Raw genomic sequence first — 10749 nt, 5'->3', positions numbered from 1 at the left:
ATGAATATCGAACGTGATGTTACACATATTCATAGTGTGAATACCAAAAGATGTAAAGTTGATAATGATAGTCCCACATACTTGTGGCACTGCCGCCTTGGTCACATTAGTGTCAAGCGCATGAAGAAGCTCCATGCTGATGGACTTTTAGAGTCTCTCGATTATGAATCATTTTACACATGCGAACCGTGCCTCATGGGCAAAATGACCAAGACTCCGTTCTCCGGAACAATGGAGTGAGCAACCAACTTATTGGAAATCATACATACTGATGTGTGCGGTCCAATGAGCGTTGAGGCTCGCGGAGGATATCGTTAAGTTCTCACTCTCACTAACGACTTGAGTAGATATGGGTATGTCTACTTGATGAAACACAAGTCTGTGACCTTTGAAAAGTTCAAGGAATTTCAGAATGAGGTAGAGAATCAACGTGACCGAAAGATAAAGTTCTTACGATCAGATCGTGGAGGAGAATATTTAAGTCACGAATTTGGTACGCACTTAAGGAAATGTGGAATTGTTTTACAACTAACACCGCCTGGAACACCTCAGCGTAACGGTGTGTTCGAACATCGTAATCACACTTTATTGGATATGGTGCGATCTATGATGTGTCTTACCGATTTACCGCTATCATTTACCGATTTACAGCTACATTCACTTTAAATAGGGCACCATCTAAATCCGTTGAGACGACACCGTATGAATTATGGTTTGGGATGAAACCTAAGCTGTCGTTTCTAAAAGTTTGGGGATGCGATGCTTATGTCAAGAAACTTCAATCTGAAAAGCTCGAACCCAAGTCGGAAAAATGCGTCTTCATAGGATACCCTAAGGAAACCATTGGGTATACCTTCTACCTCAGATCCGAAGGCAAGATCTTTGTTGCCAAGAACGGGTCCTTTCTGGAGAAAGAGTTTCTCTCGAAAGAAGTAAGTGGGAGGAAGGTGGAACTTGATGAAGTACTACCTCTTGAACCGGTGAGTAACGCACCTCAGGAAGATGTTCCTGTGGTGCCAGCACCAACTGAAGAGGAAGTTAATGATGATGATCAAGGTACTTTGGATCAAGTTACTACTGAACTTCGTAGGTCCACGAGGACACGTTCCACACTAGAGTGGTATGGCAACCCTATCCTGGAAATCATGTTGTTAGACAACGGTGAACCTTCGAACTATGAAGAAGCGATGGTGGGCCCAGATTCCAACAAATGGCTTGAAGCCATGCAATCCCGAGATAGGATCCATGTATGAAAACGAAGTATGGACTTTGACAGACTTGCCCGATGATCGGCGGGCAATAGAAAACAAATGGATCTTTAAGAAGAAGACAAACGCGGATGGTAATGTTACCATCTATAAAGCTCGACTTATCGCTAAGGGTTATCGACAAGTTCAAGGGATTGACTACGATGAGACATTCTCTCCCATAGCAAAGCTGAAGTCCGTCCGAATCATGTTAGCAATTGCCGCATACTATGATTATGAGATATGGCAAATGGACGTCAAAACGAGCAATCTGGGTGAAGGAGTTCATCACCGACCTAGGAGTCATACCCAATGCGTCGGGGCCGATCACACTCTTCTGTGACAAGACTAGAGCTATTGCACTTGCCAAGGAGCCCAGGTTTCCCAAGAAGACCAGGAACATCAAGCGTTGCTTCAACTCCATACGTGAAAAATGTTCAAGATGGAGACATAGATATTTGTAAAGTACATACGGACCTAAATGTAGCAGATCCATTGACTAAACCTCTCCCTAGAGAAAAACATGATCAACACTAGAACGCTATGGGTGTTCGATTCATCACAATCTAACTAGAATATTGACTCTAGTGCAAGTGGGAGACTGTTGGAAATATGCCCTAGAATAAAATGGTTATTATTATATTTCTTTGTTCATGATAATTGTCTATTATTCATGCTATAACTGTGTTATCCGAAAATCGTAATACACGTGTGAATACATAGACCACAACATGTCCCTAGTAAGTCTCTAGTTGACTAGCTCGTTGATCAACAGATAGTCATGGTTTCCTGACTATGGGCATTGGATGTCCTTGATAACGGGATCACATCATTAGGAGAATGATGTGATGGACAAGACCCAATCCTAAGCATAGGTCAAAGATTGTGTAGTTCGTTTAGCTAGAGCTTTTCCAAATGTCAAGTATCATTTCCTTAGACCATGAGATTGTGCAACTCCCGGATACCGTAAGAGTGCTTTGGGTGTGCCAAACGTCACAACGTAACTGGGTGACTATAAAGGTGCACTACGGGTATCTTCGAAAGTGTCTGTTGGGTTGGCACGAATCGAGACTGGGATTTGTCACTCCGTATGACGGAGAGGTATCTCTGGGCCCACTCGGTAATGCATCATCATAATGAGCTCAATGTGACCAAGTGTTTGGTCACGGGATCATGCATTACGGTACGAGTAAAGTGACTTGCCGGTAACGAGATTGAACGAGGTATTGGGATACCGACGATCAAGTCTCGGGCAAGTAACGTACCGATTGACAAAGGGAATTGTATACGGGATTGATTGAATCCTCGACATCGTGGTTCATCCGATGAGATCATCAAGGAGCATGTGGGAGCCAACATGGGTATCCAGATCCCGCTGTTGGTTATTGACCAGAGAGGCGTCTCGGTCATGTCTGCATGTCTCCCGAACCCGTAGGGTCTACACACTTAAGGTTCGGTGATGCTAGGGTTGTAGAGATATGAGTATGCAGTAAACCCAAAAGTTGTTCGGAGTCCCGGATGAGATCTCGGACGTCACGAGGAGTTCCGGAATGGTCCGGATGTGAAGAATTATATATGGGAAGTGCAGTTTCGGCCATCGGGAAAGTTTCGGGGGTCACCAGTATTGTGCCGGGTCCACCGGGTGGGGCCACCTATCCCGGAGGGCCCCATGGGCTGAAGTGGGAGGGGAACCAGCCCCTGGTGGGCTGGTGCGCCCCCCTTGGGCGCCCCCTGCGCCTAGGGTTGGAAACCCTAGGGGTGGGGGCGCCTCCACTTGCCTTGGGGGGCAAACCACCCCCTTGGCCGCCGCCCCCCCTTGGAGATCCCATCTCCTAGGGCCGGCGCCCCCCCAGGGGGACTATATAAAGAGGGGGGGAGGGCAGCCGCACCCATGCTCTTGGCGCCTCCCTCTCCCCTTGTTACACCTCTCCCTCTCGTAGAAGCTTGGCGAAGCCCTGCCGAGATCGTTGCTGCATCCACCACCACGCCGTCGTGCTGCTGGATCTCTGTCAACCTCTCCTTCCCCCTTGCTGGATCAAGAAGGAGGAGACGTCTACCTGACCGTATGTGTGTTGAACACGGAGGTGCCGTCCGTTCGGCGCTAGGATCTCCGGTGATTTGGATCACGACGAGTACGACTCCCTCAACCCCGTTCTCTTGAACGCTTCTGCTCGCGATCTACAAGGGTATGTAGATGCACTCCTTTCTCTCGTTGCTAGATGAACTCATAGATTGATCTTGGTGAAAGCGTAGAAATTTTTTATTTTCTGCAACATTCCCCAACAAGTTTCAGATCGAGACCCAGTCTTCACAAGTCATTTCTGGCAAGACCTATTCAGAGGGGCAGGAACAGAACTCAAGTTGAGCACTGCGAACCATCCACAAACCGATGGTCAAACGGAGCGAGTCAATCAGTGTGTCGAGATGTTTCTTCGTTGCTTCACACAAGCGTGTCCACGAAGATGGAGTTTCTGGATACCGCTTGCTCAGTTCTGGTACAACAATGCTCATCACTCTGCCATTGGCATGACCCCTTTCAAGGCCATGTTTGGGTACGAGCCATGCCACTGGGGCATCACAGCTAACAACACCTGTTCAGTGCCTGCCCTTCAATCATGGTTAGACGAACGCGCCCCTGTCCAGAGTCTCCTGCAGCAGCACCTTAACCGAGCAAGGCAAGTGATGAAGGAACAAGCTGATAAGAAGCGTTCATTTCACATCTTCGAGGTGGGTGACAAAGTATTCCTCAAACTCCAACCATACGTCCAATCATCAGTGGCTCCGAGGGCAAACCACAAGCTTGAGTACAAGTTCTATGGGCCCTTCCCAATCATCGCCAAGATCAATGACGTGGCCTACAAACTTCAACTTCCTCCTCACGCCATGGGGCATCCTGTGTTTCACGTCTCACTCCTCTGTCGTGCACTCGGTACTGGTATGTCAGTCGAACCTCAGTTGCCGCATTGTACTGACGATCTTGTTGTACCCATGGTAGTCCTGCAAACCAGGTGGCGCAAGCAGAAAGTTGGCGTACGCGAACAAGTAAAGATACAGTGGTCCAACTCTGCAACCTTGGGCACCACCTGGGAAGACAAAGAGAGTCTGATGGCCTGTTTCCCTCACGCTGAGGCTTGGGGTCAAGCCTCGTCTCAAGGAGAGGGGGGTGTCAACGACCCTGACAAGCAGGACCCGCAGGGCAGCGACTCCACCAGCCAGCACGCTGCCACGCGGCCCACATGCCACAAGCGACCCAACCAACGCACCAGTGGGTCAGACTGGACGCGCTAAGGCCCAACTCGTACACTACAAGAAGCGAGCGACCCGGAGGAGACGATCATCCAGAGGATCACGAAGGCGGCGGCTCCACTTTTCCCCTTTCCGGACCCTAGCATCCCCTGTTCTTCCATTCGAGAGCGCTGCTCCTTGTAATCGACTATATCAGCTACTACTTCGGAGAGCAATATAGATCGATTCCCCCTTCCCCTCTGTTCGCTACTCTAACATGGGGCCGCGCGGCGATGCTCGCAAGTGTGTGTGGAAGCGAGGGTGTACGTGCAGTGCATTTGTAGGTGCAGCAAGGGGCGGCCGTGTGCAAGAGTTCAGAGATCACGGCCATGGTTGTTGGCTAGAACAAAGACATTGCACGGAGGGGGCGTGGGGCTTGCGTGTGGTGAGTAGCAGGCTGGATGGGTGGTTGTGCTATGAGGGCGGCTCGGTGATGAAAAGATCAGCGAAAAACCGAAACAAGACGAACCAAACAAGGGTTGGCCTTGCTGGCCGAGGCGTTCGGCCACGGCCTTGAGCAATCGCTCGGCCAGGCGCGCGCGTTGCGGGTGGTGTGTGCAGTGGCGTCAGGTGCGGCAAGGTGCGGGTGCAGCGGAACAAAGCATCAGCCCGAGTCGAGATCGACCAGGGTGAGGCACGACAGTCACGGTCCTGCCACGGCTAGGCCGATGTGCAGAGGAAGGAATCAACATGCAAGAGGGATTGGGAAGCTTCGGATGCTCACGTAGAGGTGCTCGGGGTCATCGAACGGGCTCGGGGAAGATCGGCGGCAGCAAATTTAGGCGGAGATGCTCTCACCCGAGGAAGAAGAAGAGGAAGAGGGCGTCGGCATCTTGGCGTCCCATGGCGATGCAGAGGACGCAGGGGAAGAAGAGGTTGACATAGAGGAAGAAGAATCCTTGTGGTCGGGTGCGTGGTTGTGGAAGAAGATGGAGGCGTCCACGACGTCCCCGTGGAAGAAGGAGACGACTACGGCGAGGATCAAGCCGGAGAAGAGCCCGAGCTCCCCTCGGCCATGGCGCGAGCGACGGCTGTGGTGGATGGGCGTGGCTTGACTTGGCAGCGGCGGCGGTGAGGGAAACAAGAGGGTTAGGGCAAGGGTGGAGAGGATTGGCTGGGGCTTTTATGGAGCATGGAGGGCTCCCCTCGACCGTCGATGCTCTGCTGTACAAGGGAGACCTGAAGGAAAAAACGGGCTGGAGTTGGGCTGAAATGAACAGGTAAGAAGTGGAAGGTGGGCTATCTCTCTCCCCCAATATTACTACTATGTCTATATTAAAATGAATAGAGATAATAAGGACAATGCCAAGGAGATAGGAGAGGGGTATGAGAGGTATAAGAATATCCCTAAGATGCTGGAATTATGCACTATTTGAAATAATTGGTTTGGGAATTTTTAAAGAATGAAAATTATCACAAGTTTGAATTAAATTCAAACTTGAGGCAATTTTGATTCCAACCAAATCAAGTTCAAAAGAGCTAAAAATTGGCAGAGAGGGTGTAGGCATGGTTTAAGATTAATAGGGAAAGAATGAACATTTATGGAGGAGGGGAAAAGTTCACTTGCCAAAATGAAAGAAAGAAGAAGGAAGGAGGAGATGATGGTGCATGGCCATAGATTGAGAGAGAGGGAGATGGCAAGGGGTGATGCACACACATCAACTAGAGCAACACACAACATATATAAGGGGCAATGCACAAGATGAACATGGCAACAACATAATGCAGTGACAACGAGATGGGCATGGCAATGCAACATAACCAATGATGATCATGATGCAAGAAGAGAAAATATGGCAAGGCACTCAACATGATCATGGCATAAACATAAAGGAATGAAATATGCAAAACAATTATGATAATGCAACAAACATAATAAACACACGGGAACAACTAAGATAAATGGAAGGTAACTGGAGCACCGGTCTCGGGGCGTCACAGAAGCCCTGGTTCATATGACCAGTGAAGACAATGACTTCGCCTTTCTTTGGTTGAGGTTTCTCTTCTTCTGGCTTGGGGGCATGATAAGACATGACAGATTTCTTCGGCAAATAACCGGTTTTCACAAAGTCTTGAAGTGTGTTTTCCGTGATGATGGAAGGAACCCAGTTACAGGAAGTGGTTGTTTTGGGCGGCATTGTGAAGAAAGAAATCTAGAAAGGAAAAGAACAAATTTGTCGGTTCAAATTTAAAGCCGAAAGGAAAGTATTACAGCACATATTCAGAATGGCGGCTTAAAAAGGGGCCTAATGGTATATGGCTAGTTACAGCGGGTTATATAAGCTGCCATGAGCAGTTTGATGTCTATCAAAAGGGAAATCTGTTGAGCATTGAAATTAACTACAGCCGGTGATATGAGCCGTCATGACTAGGTGGATCTATCAAGATGCAGTTTTTTGCTAAGTACCGTACAAACAGGTTTCACATATTACCATTATTATTTCGGATCAGCGGCAGTTCAGAAAAAAGAAAATAAATCAAGACCTAAAACCAGTACAGGGAAGTTCATAAGCTCTAATGAGATCTCTTTTCAAGGAAAAAGGGTCCGCTGGCATTGAAGGCAAAGGCAAAACTACTACCGCACAAGTTCTATGCCGTCTTTAGATTAAAGGGTGCTACGGTGGAAGAACTATGAAGAACACGAAGAACAGTCGAAACCCTAATGCGACCTAGAGCGTTGGAGGAGGAGCACTTATAGGTGCAGATCAGACTACGGTGGAGTGCCGGAGTTTCTCTGGTCCGTTCTGGTTGATGCAGCGGCCAAGGACGAGGATGACGGTGTGCTTCGTGGCGGTGGCGGAGCTCAAGTGATAGGAGAGTCATGAGAGGAGGAAGACGAAGGAAAGAGGAGAAAATGAGAAGAGGCAGTTCATGGCTATTTATAAGGAGAAGGCTAATAAGTGTGCGCAAAAAACAAGGAGGCCAAAAAACATGGTTATCCATCTGCTCGGGTGCCTTGATTCTCGGGGCAGGTATTAAGATAAAGATCCGTTGAGCTATGTTGGATATTGTATGAATAAATGGTAGGTGACGTCATGGTGGGTTGTCACAAATCCAGAAGATGACGTCATGGCGGGTCATGAATTATCGCACAAATGAAGAAGGGAAGATTTTTTCTAAGTATCGAAGATTGACATGAACCAGTTCAAATCAATCTGGGGCCTAGTGTTGGGGATATAACTATTAGCTATGACCTGCCCAGGAGGGGCCGGGTTATACCTATGGCGATTCATCATATGAAGCCCACGAGGATATCGAAGATGGCGGTTTAGTTAAGGGCCCAAGGCCCAAAGGCGACTTAAGGCCCGCAGGGGTAAACCGCCATATATGTAAAGACTTGTATTGTAAGGCATATAAACATAGTCACCGAGCCGGACAGGTTATCTATGAGCCGGCCGGGACTCCGTGAGCCGCTGGGTGTCAACCTGTGTAAGGACGACCCGACGGCGGTTCAGGACAAGAAACAACAGATCGAAAGCTAGGTCAAGCGGATTCGCTCCCTGGTAATCGAGACATAAGCAATACCACCTCAAACTGGATTAGGCCTTTACCTTCACCGCAAGGGGCCGAACCAGTATAAACTCCCATGTCCTTTGTCTCGTTTAACCCCTTTAAGCTACCTAGTTGCAATGGCTCCACGACTAAGTCCTTTTGCTAGGACATCTGTCGTGACCTTTCCACGACAAAGGGAATGGACGATATCAGAATGATCAATGGGGGTTTACTTGCCTGGAAGCTCTGTGGCAAAGGAATGGCCGTCGGTGACGTGGTCGATCATAGGGGCGGCATCGGTCTCGGGGTCTACCGGACAGAAGAGGGGGAAGAAACAATAAATATAAAGCAAACAAAGCATCACAATGAAACACTTAGCAATACATCATGCTAGGGGTGACATATCACCATGCTACATGTTGCAGACAGAAAGGGAAAACATCCGGAGAGGTTTTCCCGACATTTGGTATTTTTTGGACAGACGAAAGAGAGGGGGCGGTTCCATGTTCAGCATGGGGGCATGTGACAGATGAATAGACCGCGTGTTCAGATTCGTTAGAATTTTTTTAGGCAACTATCATATATAAAACTTTTTCATCCGAGTTACGGTTTAATTTATATTAATTTTCAAAGTTCTAAACAATTTTCTAAAATTTCTAGATTATTATTAATTCGAAAAATTAATGGCTAAAAGGCTAGATACACCTAGAAGTGTACCCAGCCAGTGGTTGTGTGAGGCCGACAGGTGGCCATTGCCTGAGTTGACCAAGTCAACATTTGACTGGTCAAATGGTGAATAGTGTAGGCGGGTCCCGCACGTCATTGGCTAGAGTTAGATTAAAGGTTTATTTAGCTGTTGGGTCCCACTGTCATTAGGCCATTCTGCTAATTAGCATTAAACTAATCCTTATCCTAATCTAAACAGGCTGGCCAGATATACAACGGTGCCCATGGCTGGGCACGCACATGCATGGGCGCATGGTAGCCATGGCCAAGAGGGCTCACACGGGTGGAGGCCAGGAGCAACAACAACTTAGGAGCAGCGGTTGAAGTTAGCAGTGGCAGAAGCAGCGCAGCAATGGTGGCAGTAGCGGCGGCTAAGGAACATCAGCAAACCACTAGGAGCAGCAGCAGTCGTAAGTAGCACGGGCATGAGCAGCAAGCAGCAGTAGGTGGCAGCATAGAGTAGTAGCAATAGAGAGCAGCAAGAGAAGTAGCAGAGCAGCAGGCAAAGAGCAGTGTGGCATGAGAAGCAGAAGTAGTGAGCAGCGGCAGTAGCGACAGGACTGCGGGCGGCTGCGGGGAAGCGCCTGGGCGCTGCCGGGGACCGGCGCTCGTGGCCATGCTGTGGCCATAGGCAAGGCAGGGCGCTGGACGCGTACGCGACCGGACAGAGCTGTAGACATGGCGACCACGGATGAGTATGGGAGCAACGGTAAACGACACAGATCGAAAGAGGAAAGTGAGGGAATCGGTAGAGGGGCTCACTATGGTCCAGATGAGCAGACCAACGTGGTTGGGCATGGAGAGGAGCAGCCGAATCGGGCGGGGCATGCGTTTGTCGTGGATGAAGAAGAAGGCGCGGGGGACATTGAGGAGGCTCCCCAGCTTTGATCCAGGGGCGATGAAGACGAAGACGTCTACGCTAGAGCTGCTGGACACCTTGGCGGGGCACAGGGACGACGGTGGCCGTGGGATCGAGCAGCACACGACGATGGTGGTGTCGGGCGAGATATAGACGGAAAGAAAGAGTGAGGGAGAGGGAGTGAGTGGGTGCTAGGGTTACACAGAGGGGCGCGGGGAAGGCCTTGTAGGTGTCAAGGAGGGTTGGATGGCCGACGCGTGGACATCGGCGGCATCGACACACACGCTCTGTCCACGACGTCTATATGAACAGAAGAAAGAAGAAGAGTGCTAAGTGGGATGGGTCTGTAACACCCCGGATCCGATGCGCCAGGTGTCTTCCAGTCATTCGTCGTTGTTGCCATCTCATTTGCTTGTGTGTTGCATTTTGCCATGTCATCATCTGCATTTCATCTGCATGTTTGTTAAAACTTGCATCCGTTCGGGTTCCCCGGGTTCTCTCCGTTGTCCGTTCGGAGTCCAGACCTCTAGCGCGCGCCCGTCGCCCCTCTCAGACCTTGTTTCATGAGCGGGAGAAAATTTTTCTCGGAATGGATCAAAATTTGCCGAGTGGCCTTGGTATAGCACCGGTAGACTGCCCGTCAAATTTCGTTCCATTTGGAGGTCGTTTGATGCCCCAATGGTTAATCGCGTAGCCCGAAACCCCTCTCTCTTCGCAGCCCAGCCCCTCTTCACCACAGCCCATGAGCCCATCCAAACCCTCTCCATGCTCTCGGTCGTTCGATCACGATCGTGTGGGCGAAAACCGCACCTCATTTGGACTCTCCTAGCTCCCTCTACCTATAAATAGGCCTTCCCCCGTCCAAATCTCGGATGAAATAGACCCCAAACCCTAGCTCCTTCCACCTTGCGCCATTGGACAGAATTCTCCGCCGCTGGACATGTCCACGCCGCCGCCCCAGGCCTATCCCACCTCGCCACGTGTTCCCCGCCGCCTCTCTCCTCCGTGACCCGCCGCCAGGCCCGCCGGGCCCGGGATGGGCCCTCCCGAGCCCATCTGGCCGCGCCCCGCTCCGCGTCTCCCCGCTGCCCGAGCGCTCGCGCCTCACCTCCGTCGCCCGACTCGCCTTCTCGCTGGCGC

Source organism: Triticum dicoccoides, chromosome 2B (genome assembly GCF_002162155.2).
Source record: "Triticum dicoccoides isolate Atlit2015 ecotype Zavitan chromosome 2B, WEW_v2.0, whole genome shotgun sequence".
NCBI lineage: Eukaryota > Viridiplantae > Streptophyta > Magnoliopsida > Poales > Poaceae > Triticum > Triticum dicoccoides.
This window is presented reverse-complemented; position numbering follows the sequence as displayed.